Below are 17,611 nucleotides of genomic sequence, written 5' to 3' on the forward strand. Positions count from 1 at the left end.
AAGCTCATCTGCTTTTATTAGCGTCTCTGGAACTTTGGCAGGAAACCAGCGAGCGTTAAGAAAAATCTGTGAACTAATTAGACAGGCAGCCGAAGAGCATGATGTTTAATGGAAGTGACTTCAACTGCTGCTGTGGCACCAGATAATACTATGCAAATAAAAAAGGAAATGGAATCTGAGCTTAAAGAAAACATGGAGAATGAAACATGGAAGGAAATGCAGAAAACTGTTAATACCATCACTCCTGTTAACACTTGGAGAGAATACCAAATAAAAGCTGTTTTCTAACCCCAGACTGAAAGAATAAGTATAGATAACTCACTGGGGCACGATGGAGGAAGTGTAAAGAACTATACCTCCATATCAGGTCATGACAGATCTGGGAGATTTTCCTCTTCACAACAAAAACAATCCAAAGACTGAAAAATTATTCTATCATGCTATTAATTAGAGCACGACTGGTACATTGATTAGCTGATATTCATCTATCATGGAGGTAATAATGAAGAAAATTATGCTTGTGGTGATTTATAATAGTCGAATTACCAGAGGAGTTTACTGTTTCAGTGCACTGATGATGTGATGTTAGACAATATTAGCAGTAATGCTCACATTGCGGCTACTTGTCTTAACGCACTTCATGTTAAAAAGCAAATGAACACTTTAACTTGTTTGTGCTTATGTCTGTTTTTTAGTACCATCAACCTGCCAGGGACTGCAGTCGAAAATTAGCCTGTGTGGCTAAATCTGGCACATTTTACAAGATAGACTCTGGTGCTCATGCTAATTAATGTGCATTGTCCCTTCTTTAAACAAACAAACAAACACATTGAATACACTGTTCACAGCAGACTTCACAGTGAAGTGCTGCGAGGATACAGTTCCTCTAAGGGACGTTAAATGGATGCTGGTTGGATTTTTCTTGAAACAGCAACAGTATTTCCGCACAGCAGGTGAAAATTAAGAAATGAATGACATAAAATAATCAAGGTTTCATGCAGACATCATGTAGAAATTGAGCATTTTGTGTGAGAATAGGCAGGATAGGAAGAACCGCTAGATTAAACAGAAACTACTATTTGTCTCTTCACTGTTTCAACCTGACGATGCCTCTGTGCACAAGGTCGACTCCATAAAGTTTGTTTTCCCTGCAGTTTGGTGAAGAACTTGACCGGTTCTCCATCAGCCGCCGTCGTAGTTCAGCTCTGTACATTTAGTTCGACAGAAAAAAACCCCACCGTTAGCGGTTACCACCAGCAAAACCGCAAAATCTTGAAGAAAAGAAACTAAAACAAATCCAGGAAGCAGCTCAGAAGAGGAGGTGTTATCATCATCCAAGTCACATATTTAAAACAGGTTTTGTACTCACAGAAGTGTAAACTGGAGGCAGGTTGTTGACCCACTTTTCCACGAGAGATTCTCCCCCAAAACAAGCTCCAAAACCCAAACTTCATCTCTGCTGCAAACTAAATAACGCCATCAACAAACACAGTCTGCTGTCACTCTCCTTATAGTTTTTTTATGAGGCTGGAAACCTGTAAACAGGTGAGTTTGTGATTGGATTGAATGCACTTTTGCTGTAGCGATATTAGACGGAGGTGGACAGTCGTCACATGTGGCTGTGGACTAATGTTTTATCTCTGCAGTGATTACAGTCAAGTCATGAGGTCATTCAAAAATGTCATGAACACTGAGGATCATAAACATCAGCGAGCAGCACAACTATTTCCATAGTTTTGAAACATCATGCCCACACAGCATATGGGTGCCAAACTCATCATCAGCAAAAAGTACAAACCTCTGGAGTCCATCATCAATGAAGAACCAAAACTATCCTCCTCCTCCTCACCGCTACTCGTCTGCTAACAGGAAGTCACCTCCGGAGGAAATAAACCGGAGGGCTGGAGTGAGGGAGTGAGGGGAAGTGGAGGCCATTTGAGGCACTTTATTTGCTACTCCATCATCAAAACTGGATGTGTGTTATTGCTGAAGAAGCGCTAATATAATTGACATACTGTAGCCGTATCCTACAACACAAACCCGTGGCCAAAGTTTTATGCAGAGGCAGCAGAAAAACCTGCAGCTAGTATAGTGAAGCTGCTGACATGAAATAATAACATGACACATTTGAAAAGAGCAGCGATTGTAGTGTTAAGTGTGCTCATATTCATGAGCGTACAGGTGGAGGATTATGTACAGTGAGGATCTTACTGACAACCAGAGGGGGAAGGTAACGCAGTAAATGTACGATATCGTTGTGCTTGAGTACAACTTTAAGGTATTTGTACCATTTAATGCTAGTTTTATAGTGTTTTCTGACACAAGCACAGCAGATTATATTCATATTTTACATACAAACAACTTACAGAATATGATTTGTAGCTAGAAAATTCAAAGAGGATATGAAGTAAATGAAGAGCAACTTTCGGAGCTCGTGGTAACTTTGTGAGAAGACGTCACATGCATAACCTTGGACAGGCGCTTCCTTTCAACTAAATCAGGTGATTTTCTTGTTCAGTGCAGCTTTGAGAGTAAATGCAGGATGAAAGCTCCTCTCTCTCACATTGTACTTGACCACAGAGGTGAATCTGCTGCTGCTCTGCTGCTCAACGACCACAGAAGGAACACAGTGGCTGACACTGTGGACTGTAATAGGTTTGTCTGCTGATCAATAAAACTATAAAGCGGCGCGGAGAGAGAGGCCCGGTGCAGCCGAGCAGCCTGCCAGCAGCCGGCCGTGTCCTCGGTGCCAGGCTGAGTCCGCTGCTGCTGTCAGGGTGGTAATACGTCAGCTGACCTTGAGTTTACACCGACGGGAACAGAGAGCAACACGAACTCCCGAACTACTCTATTTCCAGAAGTCCAGCAGCAGCAACATTATGTTCACATCTACAGGTATATTTATGGCACTTGGCAGAGAGTCTCATACAGAGAAACTCACAGTGATACTCAGTATTCATGAAGGCTTTTTAACACTCCCAAGAACTAAAAGTACTTTTTCACCATCCCTGTCCGTGTTTACAGCACATCTGAATGTCTGAACTTTAAGTAGATGAGACCGATGATGGATTCAAAAGTCTTGGCATATTGTTTTGGAAAGTTTTGAGGTGCAAGTGAAGACTGAAAAAGCCAGAGTGGCAAAGAAGCAGTCTGCAAAGTGCTGCTATGTTAATATGATTGTACATAACTGCATTCAAATAATTAACAGGGACTGTGGACATACTTCTCCTGTTACACTGAAGATGTTGATATCTGTGACAGCCCATTAATACATAATAACATGTCAACAACATTGCCTGATCTTATGTTCTGTTATTTTGTTTGGAGGATTTATTAAATCTAAGGTTGGTGAGTTATTTTCTACGCGTTGTTTGTTATTGCACGTGACCAGAAGACGGCGAACCGGCTGCAGATATACTGCTTGAGCTAAGAGAGCTAGTTGCTCAGCTGCTAGCTTGACAGCGCTGGGTACTAACAAAAGCTTTTTGTTTGTTGACGATAATATCAGGTGTTTTCTTACAAATGAGTGAGGAAAACGATTCGCTGCGTCACACGGTGGCAACAACAGACTTGTTCAGCGGCTAACTCTGTTAGCTCAAGGCACAAACCCACAGCAGTGGGCAGTGTCTGACACTTTTACTCACTTTGCTTGTGTTTATATGATTGTGGTATTTAACAGAGTTATTTATTTATGTATCTATTAGACTGAAAAAGCTAAGAGAGCTTGTTGAATGTAGCGAGCTAGCTGCTGAAGTCTCTCAGGTGGCCAGCGAGAGCTTTGTGTTACGGCGGTGTGGTCGGGCAGGTTCATGTGTTATGCAGGAGGAGGGAGGATTTATCGGTTGGACACTTTTTGCTTTCTCTTGTTGGTTTCTACGTTTGTAACAACCCCATTTTGCCCCTGAGATGTTCCAGGCACTGTAACCACCAGACCAGGTGAAGAAACATTCGGCTGGTACGTTTTGAGGAGGTGAGACTGCAGTTTGTGTTTAAAGATAAGAAGAGATTCATTACACTAGTTGCTGTCACAGTAATACGAAAGCGTCACATGCACGAAATAACTAAAGGTGCAAACTATGTGCCCAGCAGCTCTGCAGGAAGACGCTCCAACATGGCAGCTTCACTAATGAAGACTATTTATAAGAGCCTTTTTCTCGTCGCACTGTAGAACTGAACAAGAAACACAACAGGGAGGCGGTGAAGGCGACGCTCGTCAGTATTCAGCCGCTGCTCAGAAAACTTTGACTTCAAAAAACTTCAAAATTTGATTTAAGGAACCAGACGGAGTTGAATATTCATGGAAGCAAACCGACGAAAGTGTAAAAATCTCCACCCTTCTGTTCCTCCGTCAGACTAAACCCCACACAGCAGCAGCAGCAGCAGCAGCAGCAGCGCTCACCTCCAACTGTTGTAACTCTGTTGTTCATCTGACTCGTGTCGCAGCCTTTTCGCTCTCATTATTGCTGTTCTCATCCCGCATCTGTACTTCTTTATTATTCTGCTTGTGACCATTAGGCCTGTTCTCATTACTGTAATTCTGATTCAAGGCCTACACCTGCCATTACTGCGAGCACTCCATCTCATTAGGAAAACTCCCGTCACCGCCACACTGAATGCAGCAGCAGCAAATTAGTCCTGATAGAAAAAGTCTTCAATGAGACACAGAGTGGCAACAGGGAAAGATACCACTGTGTGTGTGTGTGTGTGTGTGTGTGTGTGTGTGTGTGTGAGTGTGTGTGTGTGTGTGTGTGTGAGTGTGTGTGTCTAAGAGGAGTGTGTGATTTAATGAAAGAGTCAAATTGCGAGTACACATTAGTGTGTGCGGTGAATTTGGAGAAAATGAAGTGGGTATGTGCAGGTTCGCTGTGTACTTAGGGTCTCATTTCAGGGTGTGTGCATGTGTGTGTGTGTGTGTGTGTGTGTGCGTGTGTGTTATGGGATCCATAGCTACCTAATGGACCTATTTTCTCGTTGGAGTCGCTTCAAACGATTCAGTCGGAGCAAGGAACTAATGTGGCTATTAAGGCTGCATTAGCTTAAGTCACTGTCTCACACGCGCACGCACACACACACACACACACACACACACACACACACACACACACACACACACACAGTAATTGCAAGTTGTTTCGAATGTTTTCTTCTATTATGAGTTTGTGTAAAAGCTATCAGTGAGGTCATCCTCGAGCCGCTGAAGCACATCATCACGACCTGCTTTAGATTTATGGGTGTGAACCTTTAAATGTGACTTTTAATCTTATTTTCTGCGTTTAATGTGAAAAATAAACCGAGGGAACATTTACTTAAGTAATTTTCAAAAGCGTGAAGTTTGTTTTGGAGGCGATTCTTTTTCCTTTTTGTTGTTTTTGCAGCCGCGGCTGACGGGACGTTGATCGTGTTTGATAGAAACACAGCAGGCGTGTCTGCAGTATTTTGTTGATTTTCATGTTATTTTGTCAATTTAACAGTAGCACAGAGATTAACATCCATGTATCTTAACAAACTCTGGCCTGTGCTCAGTCCCATTTCCAATTTTTACCCCCTCGCACCTCAGCATAGACTTATGAAGGGGTAGTGTTTGGAAATCTCCCCCTATGAAACCCGTCAAGACCCTCATGTGTCATCAGGAGTTATTTACAAAAACAGATGCTGTCTGAAGCTGTGGGGATTTCTCTTGAGTTACTGCAGCAAGCCTGGTTTTATCGCTATCAGAGGAGTATGATCTGGACCTGGACCAGAACATCAGTCCATCTGCTGATGAGCTCACGGGGGTGGACAGTGAGGGATGGCAGGTTAACAAGGGTCGTGGATTTTGGTGAGTTGTCCAACAAGGGGTTGGCGTCCTCCCTCAACGCCATTTGCCTTTTATCTGATGGAGATAGAAAAGAATGGACGCTCGCAAAAAACTGCGTCATTACCTGGCCACTAGCGAGGCTTCATAGGCTAACATCAGCAACCCGTGCTCCTAACCTGCCAGTCTGGGCAAATACAACATTGAGATACATCAAAATGCGTCAGCTAGCTAGCAAGTTAGCAACCAAGATATGAGCAAACTAGCGATTGTTTTAAACTTGTTATAAAGAAAAGGACAATAGCACATTGAACCAGAGTTTGCCTCTGAAAAACCTCCGTTTGGAGCCCGAACACTTCAGCCTACGACTCCATCCCAACATCTATTACACCTTAATCTTGATAGAATATGTGATACTGTTAAAGCTGCGTGACTTTGTTACTTAATATCTCTTGTACGTTTGTTCATTACGCTGCTCTAATGAATCTCTACTGGAGAGAAATAAAAAGAGAAAAATAATTTACACAATAAATGACCGAAGTACTGCAGGCACAGAGAAATCAATTCAGTCTGCAAACAATGAACTCGCAGTCATTACTTCAAAAACACAACACAGTGAACTATGTAAAATACAGCAGTGATCCATCATACCTGTTCCAGCCAAGTGGAGAGGAGGACGTTTTATAATAACTACGTCTCAGAGTCAAATCCCACAACAACCAATAAGTTGAGTTCCTGTTAATGAATCCCTGTGGGGGAATTAGTCTTCTGCTACAGACTCGTGTTATTAGTGAAGCTGAGCCAGTGCATCTAACTCCACGGCCCAAGTCTTGATCCATTCATCACCCGACACACAGTCCAGATATATGAAGCTGCACACAGACTTCAAGATCACAGAAACTTTACAAGCAGACTTGATGACTTATTTTCATCAAGATACACAGTTTGACTCTGAGTCGATGGATCTCTCTCTTCTTCCTGCAGCCACATCCATCAGCAGCTTACCTCTTCAACAGGGAGGGCGGCCGTCCTCTTCTCGCGGGGCACCAAACAGTGCAGGCGCTCATCCGGGTTCGCGTGCACGTACTTCGTGGTGCACGCGCCCACGTAGGTTTGACCCCTGCAGATGTGCGTTAAAGGTCCTGGCAGTCTGTCATTGGCTCAGCCAGCTGTCTGTCAAAGTGTGCCAAGATTCCCTGCAGAGACACCGAGAGAAAAAAAAAGAAAAGTGGTGAGAGGAGAGAAAAAGGTCGAGAGGAGAGAGGAGAAGAAAGGAGGGAGGCAGACGAGTTGACAGATGCAGCGAGAGGACGGCAGAAACAGCCAAATGGCAACTTGGCTGGTAAAGTGACAATCAGCAAAAAAAAAAGATCCATCGGTGGGAAGAGAAGAAAGAAACACGACTGGAGGACGAGAATTCAAGAAAAACAGAAAGAAAGCATCATTCCTCCATGTGGCTTATCAGTGACAGAGTTTAGAGAGGAAGGAGAACAGCTACCTGTTAATCAATCAGTGTCAGATGGCAGCCATTACACAGACAGCTGATGTTTTACTGAAAGGTATAATGGTAACATCCAAACTAAATAAAAACACGCCTGACAGAACAAAACCGAACAAGTAAGAATTTAAAGTAATGAGACTCAGAGCCGTCAGAATAAAACGACATCTGACAGGAGGGGTACGTGGCTCAGCAGCAACACTGCGGGGTCGAGGCGAAATATCTAAATCTAACTCACTCAAGCACTCAACATTTGCAAGTTTAATGGGAAGTTTTAAATACATTAAATTCTTAGATTCAATTTAAAGTTTTGCTGGTTGAGAAGCCAGAACTGAACAGAACTGAACAGAACAGCTGCAGCTCATTTAATTTCATACCTTACGTTTTTTACATGCTAATTGCTGAAAATACTGGAGATCCCACAGTAAAAACCCATCGAGCTGATGAGCTTAAAATATAGATTGAAGAAGCAAAACCTCCGTGATTCAATGAGCAAGATAATTTCTCCCATTAAACACGGTTAAAGATCGACTTCGTTAGAAAATGAACTAAGTCGAGACGCACTGACGGAGAGTTTTTAAATCAGATACCAGCAGAACGTTTCATTATTGACTTCATGTTACAGCTAAAACACTCTGATGGTCTTCATCATTTTAACAAGCAAAAGCAACACTGTCAGTACAACACTCAAGTTTCGTGTTATGGTCGTCGCCATCTTGTTTTTTCGGAGCTAGATGTGACCATATTTGGACAAAAGGGGTGGAGCTATAGGTGGGATATCCTGATTGAAGTATGCACTGCACTGCGGTCGATTTTACTCTAAATGGGACCGTTATCTATAAAATGTACATCATGCAAGGAAAATACGTGATATTACTTCTTTGTGGAAACCAGTGGCGTCGCCCCCTGCTGGCTATTAGAAAGAATGCAGGCTTAAAGCACTTCTGCATTGGCTTTACATTTCAGACCCGGAAGCTCCTACACTATTTATTATTTATCTATTATTCTAAAAATAGGTTTTATAAACTTCTTGTTGCTAATAAAGGACGGGGAGAAGACAAAACATGAGTTTTGTTTGTATTGAAACTATCGAAAAATTTGAGAACTCAGATTTAAAAAGTAAAAACGTTATTAATCAGTTTTCGAAAATTCTCACCATCTCATTAAATATTTGTTTAAGCAGAAAATGGAAACATACGATGGATCATCAAAGGTCAAAAAAATCACAAACACAAAACTGATCGTCCATCTTATAGAAAATCCCCAGTGAAAAGCTCATAACAGGGAAACTCTGTGATAACCATGATGTTGTTGAGGACTTTAAAGCCGACAGATGGCTCCTGTCTGAACTATTTTCTCAACACAGAATAAAAACATAAAGACAGACGGAACAACAAAAGAGTTAACGAGCTCTAAACGTACTTTCATTTGTGTTTCTGTAAATGATCCGTGCAGATGGAGATATTTGTAATCACTAACAGCTCTGATTAAAGTTTCTGTTCTGAAATCTGAAGAGAATCAACATTTTCTGAGAGAAACACGTCAGAATATTTGGTTTGTAGTTTTAGAGGATAAATGATGAGATGAGATGAGATAACTGGTGTTTGGTCTGTTTCCTGTCACAATACAGACTCAGGTTCACACTCAGTAATAAAAGTACCAGAGTTGTAACCACTGAATGTAGATTAACACGTGTGAACAAGCTTTACTTTGTGGCACGATAACATTTTGCGTGCAATCGTGACGTTTCACTCCTTTTTATATCATCAAATAACTGATTTAAACCAAACTTATGAGAAAAATAAACACTTGAACAATAAGAACTATCTAAAATGACAGAAACTGTATTTTTAGTTTGCATCATGTCCGATTCACGAAGATGGAGGGAGCTGGGGTTTATGACCTGTACTGCAGCCGGCCACCAGGGGGCGACTGAGATGTTTTTTGTCATATCATCCATCTTTATAAACAATCACTGGATGGTCCAACAACAAAAAAACACTACTGAGTTGCATTATGGGAGATGTAGGATGTAAAAACTTTGACTTAATGAATTTGAAATGTGTGACTCTGTCTCAAACCAAACACCTGCAGAGCTCACTGAAGGTTAAAATGTCTCTGACCGGAGATTTTAGTTGCACCGATCAGTGTCCAGCTGTATTGAATTTTACTGGACGACTGTTGGCGGCGCTGGCGACGCTTGGCAGCCTCGCCATGTGCAGTGATTCAGTATTTCCCTGCTGATTGCACTAAATGTGCAGGTAAGACGCTGGCCTTGTCTGACGGTTGTCAAGGCTCTACATGACTGTTAGCTGCGATGGTGAAAACTCTGAGGACCAGACGGAGCCAAGCTGCTAACCTCAGGGAATAACTCCATCACAGACAGATGGTGTGAAGTCCTTCTCACTTCTACTTGAATTTTGCCTAAACCGATCCCCCCTCCTCCTCACGTCGCTGTCCTCTCTGTCATTTATTCTCTCCTGTCTTTTTGCCTCATCACTAAACACTCCTCTCTGCAGTCGGTAACTTTCAGGCCTCTCTTCATCCCCGCTGAGAGACTCAATATTCGGTCTCCTACAGAGACATGTGGGGGATGAGTTTGGCCCACTTCCTGAATGTGTTTCCACCGTTATAAAAAGATCCTTTGAGACTGAAGTGGGAAAAGACTAAATAGGTGACTGCAGGAAATTGTCTGGGTTTCTAAGCACATTTTCTGGTTGGGAACTGTCAGCACTTCTGTAAAATAATGCTGGCAGTCCTCCTCCCGCTGCCCCGACTCAAATCAGCCCAGCTTGGCAGCTCTACACTGGACTCCCCTCTCTGCTTTGTCCACTGCCTCCCTTTTCTGCTCATCCCTCAGGACTCTGTGGTCATTAAAGGAAAAAATCCAAGTCAAACAGAAATTGGTTTTGTAATTTGCATTTCTGAGTCTGCCGAGTTGTTGGGTTTTTTTTTTCTTTCCCTGTTGCCTGTGGGTAACCTGCCAGAAGTAGAAAACACGCTGTCACATCCAGATTTTTTCCCTGCAGCTACAACTGAGCGTGAAGTCAAGAATAAGTTTCAGCAATGTTAAAATTTCAGCAGCAAGTGTCAGATTTTTGTGTCAGGACTTCGCTGATCTTCAGCACTCAGACAGAACGGGAGGGATGTGTTCAGACACGAAGCCAAACGCAAACACGACCTGAAGAACTTGTCGTCTCGCTCGTGATTATTTTGAATCCATTGTGGAAAATTTGGTTTTAATCTGCAAGTGAAATAAAAGAAAAGTGGGAGCACTAAATCACAAACCAAAGATAATAATCATCACACAATAACCACTTATTTTCTTCCACATTATGTTTTTGAATGTTGTTCTAATACCTGAAAATGTGTCTCACTATGACAAACTGATTAACAGGACAGTGTTTTCAGGGTTGGGTGCTTCTTTACAGGTATCTTCAGAACTACACAGGCCAGAATATCTGCAGTGACCAACAACTGCTGCTTTACAGCCGTGGAAGAAAAAAAAGGAGTATGGCAGCAAGTTTTGCCCGTCTGTAAAAATTCACAGATGCTACAGTTCCTCTAATTCAGCAGCCGTAATCTGGAGTTGAACCAAGTAATCAGACTTTCTGAAAACACCTCCTGATGAAAGCTGTTTCTGGCTTTTGTCCAGCGCTCTCATCTTGGTAGGAAGCCACACATTAACTGAACATGAAGGATCGGGAGGCGTCCTGTGTGAAGCACCGGTCTTTTCTGCTCCCGAGTGTTAAGTGTTTGAGGTGTTGTGCACACAGCGCTTTGGCTCAGGCGGCTATTTTCAGAACCACAATGAAAAGAAATTGCCTTCAGCTGGTGCTGACTCTCATTGCCACTCTGTAACTCTTCACACAGTGAACTGTCAGGCCGGAGGAGCTCTGATCTCTACGCTCACTTCTAGTGGCTGATTCAAATTCAAAAAATTTGCAGACTTCAAAAAATTTCTGCCGGTGGTGGAAGTGAAGCTTGAACTCACTCACTGCTGCACATGCTTTGCATACGAAGACTAATTCATGACCAACAATTTAAATTGGATGAAAATGAATAAAATCCACGTGAGGACGTTTTAACACTTCGTATCGAGCATCGTGACGGAGCCCAAACTTCAGCCTTCAGGTGAGTCTCGATGTGTTTTTCATGCCTGGAGTTTTTGTTTGCTGCTGTTTGGTTTGTTTTCACACAGAGAAAAAATACATCACCACAAACCACCTGAGAACATTCACACTGATTATTGGTTAGATGAAACACAGTAAATGCAGGAAGTGGGTCCTGTGTTCTGGACTAGCATGAGAGAAACATTGCTTTGCAACGGCACAGTTGGTATTTGCTCATAACCGTGGTAATTATCCGAGCAGAACGCCAAATGCACTTTGCGAAAACGTCTTGATAAATTACAGCTTGATGCTACTAAACGTGCTTTGATGCAGCCGAGAATGCAAAGCACACCTGGCTACAGGTGAAACTGAACTCAAAAACTCGCAGACTACACCTGGCAGTCGTGTCAGATCCAGGTCGGATCACGTTACCACCACAAAAGTCAGTTCTCAACCCAATCAGGTTGCAACCACCCAGAAAAATTAGGTTGGTGTTGAAAAAAAGGAGGGTTTTGTGTGTGTGTCCAATCAGAAACCCACTAACTCTACAAGTTTACAAGTGGGGCATTTTCAGTCCAATCTGGCAACATAAAAAAAACCCCCAGAAAGGTAGATCATCCTTCATTCTGCAGCAGATAACCTCCGTCTGAGTCGGTGTCGTTCTCTCTTCTCTCTCATGTCTTTCAATCTACCCTGCTGGAAAAAAAATGACTTCTCCGGCTCCAAATCACTCCTCTTTACTGAGCCCGTTTTTCCTCAAATGGCTCCAAATATCTCTGAGGGTCAAACATGCAACAACCCAACCTGGCAACCCCACACTGTGTGAATAACTCCTTTCATCAGCCTGCTGAAGGAAATAGCCTCAATCTACGGCTGATACTTTCTGAAGTGGCAACACAGAACTCATTTTTTTTCACTTCAACCTGCAAACGTTGCTTCAACCTGGCAACCGTAACCCTTCTCTGCCTCCCTGGAAAATCAAATAACCTGCTTTATTTCCCCCTCACTGTGTCTGATGGCTCCATCTGTTTCCACCAGCCTGGCAAATTCACACAGTGTTAATAAAAACCTTACCTCCGCCATCATGCATCAAATAACCTCCTTGTAGGTCTGTTATCACTGCACAAACAGTCCATCATCGGACCGGCTGACCCTGGCAGACCTCTCTTAGTCTCTCTTGCTCCGATGTCTCAAGCCAGATACCACTTAAACATTTCCGATATCACTGCTTTCTCTAGGGTCACAAGTTACAGTATTCAAACCTGGCAACGTAAAAACCGTCCTTCTGATGTTTCTATTAGAAGTGATGAAGAGGTGTGAGGGGTCACAAACAGCTCGTACATGTAAGGCTCCTATCGTTTGTACTGTGTGTTTACCTGGACAACTATTTAGTTTTTTCATCGTCTACGAGCGTCTTCAGCCTGAGCACGAAGTCAAAGTAGTGGTGCGGCTCACGTGAAGTCAATCCCTCAGAGCAGTCTGTTAGAAATGATGCATAAAACCTCATTTCCTTCTTTTTTATTTTGGTTTTCAGTGTTTCCTTGGTTGCTTTTTCTTCATTTCCGTCGTTCTCTTGTGGCTCAACACTTTGTAGGAGCTGCGGTGGAAGTTATTAATAACGGCTCTGATCCAATTTTGGGTGCAAATTCAGGAGACCAATAACGATAATCACGGGGCTTTGGTCAGTAAATTTGAGTATAAAACACGGAGTTAATTTAGCCACAGAGAAATAAGACTTGAGAGTTATTATCCTCAGTCACAAATCATTCAAACTTCCTGTAAATATTCAAAACAAATTTGAGCTGGGTTTCCACAAATCGAAGGCAAATCAGTCCACGGTGGCAGCTCTGTCCACTGATGAGCTGCTCTGTGTTGAAGTAAAACTTTGTTCACTCAGTCATAAGAGCTTGAAACACCTCATGTCTGTCTGTTACCGCCTCACACGCCCTCACATGTCACTTTAAGATGAAAATAAAGGTTCATCAATCCAAACTGGAAGCTTCACACTGCATCAGCAAAACCTGAACCCCAGGTCTGTCTGGAGACAAATGAGCTCTGTGAGGTTTGACATCCTGAAGATATCTTCAGGCTGCTCCAATCTGGCAACACATAGTCAAGTACAGAAGCCTGAAATAGACAAACAAGCTGCTGCATTAAACAGAAGGAGATAAATGATAAAGACTGAGAGACCAAAGGACACATGACTGTCTAATCTGCCTTTAAATGATAACAGATGGGTTATAGCATCGGTAGTAACATGAGTTTCTCTCTTTCTTTCTTTCCTTTTTTCCGTCATTCCTTCCTTCCTTCCTTCCTTCCTTCTTTCTGTCTCTCTTTCTTTGTCAGCATCTTGGTCATAGCAGTGATAGTGTCATCATCACTGTCAAAATAGCGACCGCTGGCGCCCTTCCTCATCTTAAGGAAGAAGTAAGAGTGTGAGGGTGTGAACAGGGCGGCTCTAACTGATGGCAGCCATCAGCACTATGATGACTTGTGGGCCGGAGCAAAGTTTAGACAGTGTTTCATTTTCAACTAGCCGAAACAGAAACACAAAAGTAATTAACTTCAAACTTTCTTTCTACTTCAGGCCATGAACTCATCAACACCCAGCAACACACATCCACCTTTCCTCAATCACCATTCTTAATTCGCACGGTTTCATTTCCCAGCATGGTGAAGAAAATTCACAAAGTTACAAATCCTAGACACAACCGGGTGACCTGGTTTTTCTTCTCTGCTGTGGCCCTTGAGAGCTGACAAGGTGCTGGAAGAGCAAAGCCGGTGAAGAACCTATGTTTAAAAAAGACACTGTAGGCACATCTCACATTACTATATTTCCCTAAGACATGAGGAGATGGAGCTCATTTTAATAAATCTCTGCAGGACGAGGAAAGTTATGTGACCAGGACTGAACGGAGAGCGACCGCCTGCAAGTGGCGCAAAAAAGCAAGGAGTTAAATATAAAACGTGAGTACATTATCTTCTTTGCACTGACTAAAACACCTCTGCCCTGGAAACCAATACTCACTTGTCAACATGTCAGACTTGAAAAATCTCACATCTGGCAACACAGCTTCCATCTGAAATGCTTAAATCTGTCCAGCTTGACTGTCTCGTCTCAGTTCGTCTGACTCTCTGACACTTTTCATGCTGTTTTTTTAAAAAAGTAAATGAAGAAAATAATAAATAAATAAATCCAAACAGGCAACCAAGTCATTTTCCAGCCTGCTCTTAAAGTTGTAAAAGCACGACTGAGCCTGTAACTCTGCTAAGATTGCTGCTAAGCCTTAAAAACGTTGACTACCTTCCCAAACTGGCAACCCAGCTGCCACAGGCTCAAAATGACTCCAACCTGGCAACTAATATCTACCCCCGCAAATGCCCTCACCTTGTTTCTGCTGGTATTAAATCCTCTAACCCTCACCTTGCCACTGGATTAACATCATTCCAAACTGGCAACCTTGTCAGAGCGCAGCGTGCTTCAAACTGAGTCCCTGTGTCTCTAAATTACCCCGACCACTTCACTCCCTCCAAAAAGATTGGACCAACATGGCAGCCCTGCTCTCCATTAACCTCTGAACCTGTTAAACATCCTGACAACACCTGCCTCCACACGCCTCCTCTTAAAACTCTCTCCAACCTGGCAACTTGTGCCCCTGCATCAAAACCGAAGCACTTCACATCCGAGCTCGACACAGCGACGGGATCCTCTCCACTGTGCTCCCTCCAAATCCACTCACCTCCTCCGCCTAGAATCACTCCAACGTGGCAACTTTGCCCTGCTTGTAAACCTCCCTGCAACCTGGCAACCGCAGCAGGTGCAGCACTCTGTGGTGAGATAAGCTGAGAGGGACAAACTCTCTGCATCCTCCCTCCCTCCCTCCCTCCCCCTCCTCCCTCCCCCTCCTCCCTCGTGTGTGTCGGGTACTCTCCTGTACAAGATGTGCAGAGTACACGTGTGTCTGAAGGTCAGCACTGCAGAGTAGTTTTATGAGGTAAAAATGAGACGTGATGTTTCCGACCTGACTTCACTCACATCACATGTTTGTTTTACTTCTGACACACTGAAGTTACTCAGATTTATTCCCTGACGGTGTTCCTCATGCAAACCCTCCCGGGACACTCCTGTCTTCCACCTTTCGTTATCACAACGTGTTTCTGGCTCTGCACAGCGTTGTGTCTCCTTCTCCTCAGCGACGGAAAAGGATTTGGAGAAGACAAAGAAATATTTGAGCAAATTTCAGACCTCCTGGAAAAAATGAATTCCTTTTTCTTACATAACGTTTCGTAGGAATAGGGGCATCCATTTTGTGACCCTCGTGATCGGTTTTTCGGTCGATCTTGGGGGTTGCACCGACGTCAATCGCCGTCAAGATGTTAGCAAACACGGGGCAGTGGTGTGCACAGACTCTCTCAATGAATGAACTGAAACTCATGAACATAAGTCGATGCCAGAGGGGCGAATTATTCCAGCCCAGTCTCCAGGATATAATGCTAGCAGCTAACGTTCCTGCAAACCACAGTAACGTCAGTAACGTCTGACATTTGTACCAAACGTGGCACATCATCGCAAAATCTCCATTTGTGAGCGTGACCTATGGTGCTTTCCAAACCTTAACCAAGTGTTTTTTGTGCCTGAACCTCACCAGAGCACGAGCACAGTGTTGTGACAAGAGAGAAACAGAAAACTAAATGTGTGTGGGTGATGTTCTGCCTTGATCTGACGACACAAACTGGATTTCTCTGACAGAGGAGCAGATATGAAAATAGATTTAAAAGATCCTCCGTTTGGTCTGTGTCTCTATAATCTGTGTGTGTGTGTGTGTGTGTGTGTGTGTGTCTGTGTGTGTGACTACCCTGGCACATAGTTGACCTCAAGCACTCATCGTCATGTAAACCTCCTTGATTACAGCCCGTAATAACCATATGGCCATGGTTTGTGGTAATGGAATAACATTAGTGGCGTTGATAACCTGTGAGTGTGTGTGTGTGTGTGTGTGTGTGTGTGTGTGTGTGTGTGTGTGTGTGTGTGAGGTTTGTCTGTCACTGTGCCTTTGTGAATCAGTATGTGTGTGTGTGAAGAGGTTTGTGACCCCATCATCACAGAGCGACACCTTCATCCTCCCGCCTCTCTCCGGCTTTTCTCTCTCTGACGCCAATCAATTCTCATCGCCGTTGCGGCCGTGGAATTCAATTAGAGCCGCCTCGTCACAAAGGCAGCATGTGTGTAGACACTTGTGTGTGTATGTGTGTGTGTGTGTGTGTGTTTGCTGTTACTGTGACCTTGAAAATGTTTCAGGAAGCAAAATCTGAACATTTTAGAAACAGTGCTGCTGCTTCACAGAGCGAACAGGAGAGAGGAGAGGTGGGAGGATGGAGGGAGGGATGAGGGAAAGGAGGAAAAAATGGAGGGAGATGGAGCATTAAAGGAATATTTACTTTTTTATCTCAAAGTGAGAGGAGTACATTAATATCAGTTTAATGTCTGTAGGTCAAACCTGGCGTAGCTTTAAGACAGGAGGCAGGGCCCTGTTCATTTTCATAAAAGCTGGTCAGGTGGTGACGCGTGAAGCCGAGTAAGATCCACTCCCTGCAAAGATCCACTAGAGACGGCTCGTAAACAGCAGGGCTCCATCATCCACTTATTTATTGCACTTAAGACGTTTTGAGCAACACTGCTCTTCATCAGGCCTGTCTGATGAAGAGCAGTGAGTGTACGCCTATTTTAACATGACTTCCTGTTTAGCGCTCTGCTAACTTGAATATGGATAATATGCTTCAATCACGCGGCCCCTCTCAACACTTACATCTGTTATCAGACCAAATGGATCTAATTCTGATGGTGAATCAAGTCCATTCAACAGCAAACTGGCTTCAAAGCCTGGTGCAATTCCTGGAGGCTTGAGGTAAACATCACCTGTGCACTTAAACACACCACGAAGACTACAGCCGACATGCATGAGAGAAATTAACTGTCCGTACCACCAGGTGGCGCTACATCATTCAAGAAGGGAAACTGGAGGACTGTGGATATACAAACTGTTGTTATAATAAAGCCACTTCTACTCAAGAACATGTCTGAAAACAAGTTTTTAAAAGACACTGGTGAAGAGGCAGGAGAGACAGATACTACAGCGACAGGCTCAAGGGGTTTCCCTTTCTTCTTCGTCTCTCTTCTCGTGCACTGATTCGCTTCACTGAACAGCC

At 43.4% G+C, this 17,611-nt stretch overlaps 1 protein-coding gene across 4 annotated transcripts in view; it reads right to left on the minus strand.

The window, feature by feature from the left end:
* Positions 1–17,611, minus strand: part of LOC141014062 (leucine-rich repeat and fibronectin type III domain-containing protein 1-like protein) — a 303,976-nt gene that overhangs the window by 147,132 nt on the left and 139,233 nt on the right. For all 4 annotated transcript variants that reach the window (XM_073487775.1, XM_073487773.1, XM_073487774.1 and 1 more), the window contains one exon: positions 6,800–6,990. The gene's annotated coding sequence lies outside the window, so the exon portion shown is untranslated. The remainder of the gene's footprint in view (positions 1–6,799; positions 6,991–17,611) is intronic.

The sequence above is a fragment of the Pagrus major genome, chromosome 2 (genome assembly GCF_040436345.1).
Source record: "Pagrus major chromosome 2, Pma_NU_1.0".
Taxonomy (NCBI): domain Eukaryota; kingdom Metazoa; phylum Chordata; class Actinopteri; order Spariformes; family Sparidae; genus Pagrus; species Pagrus major.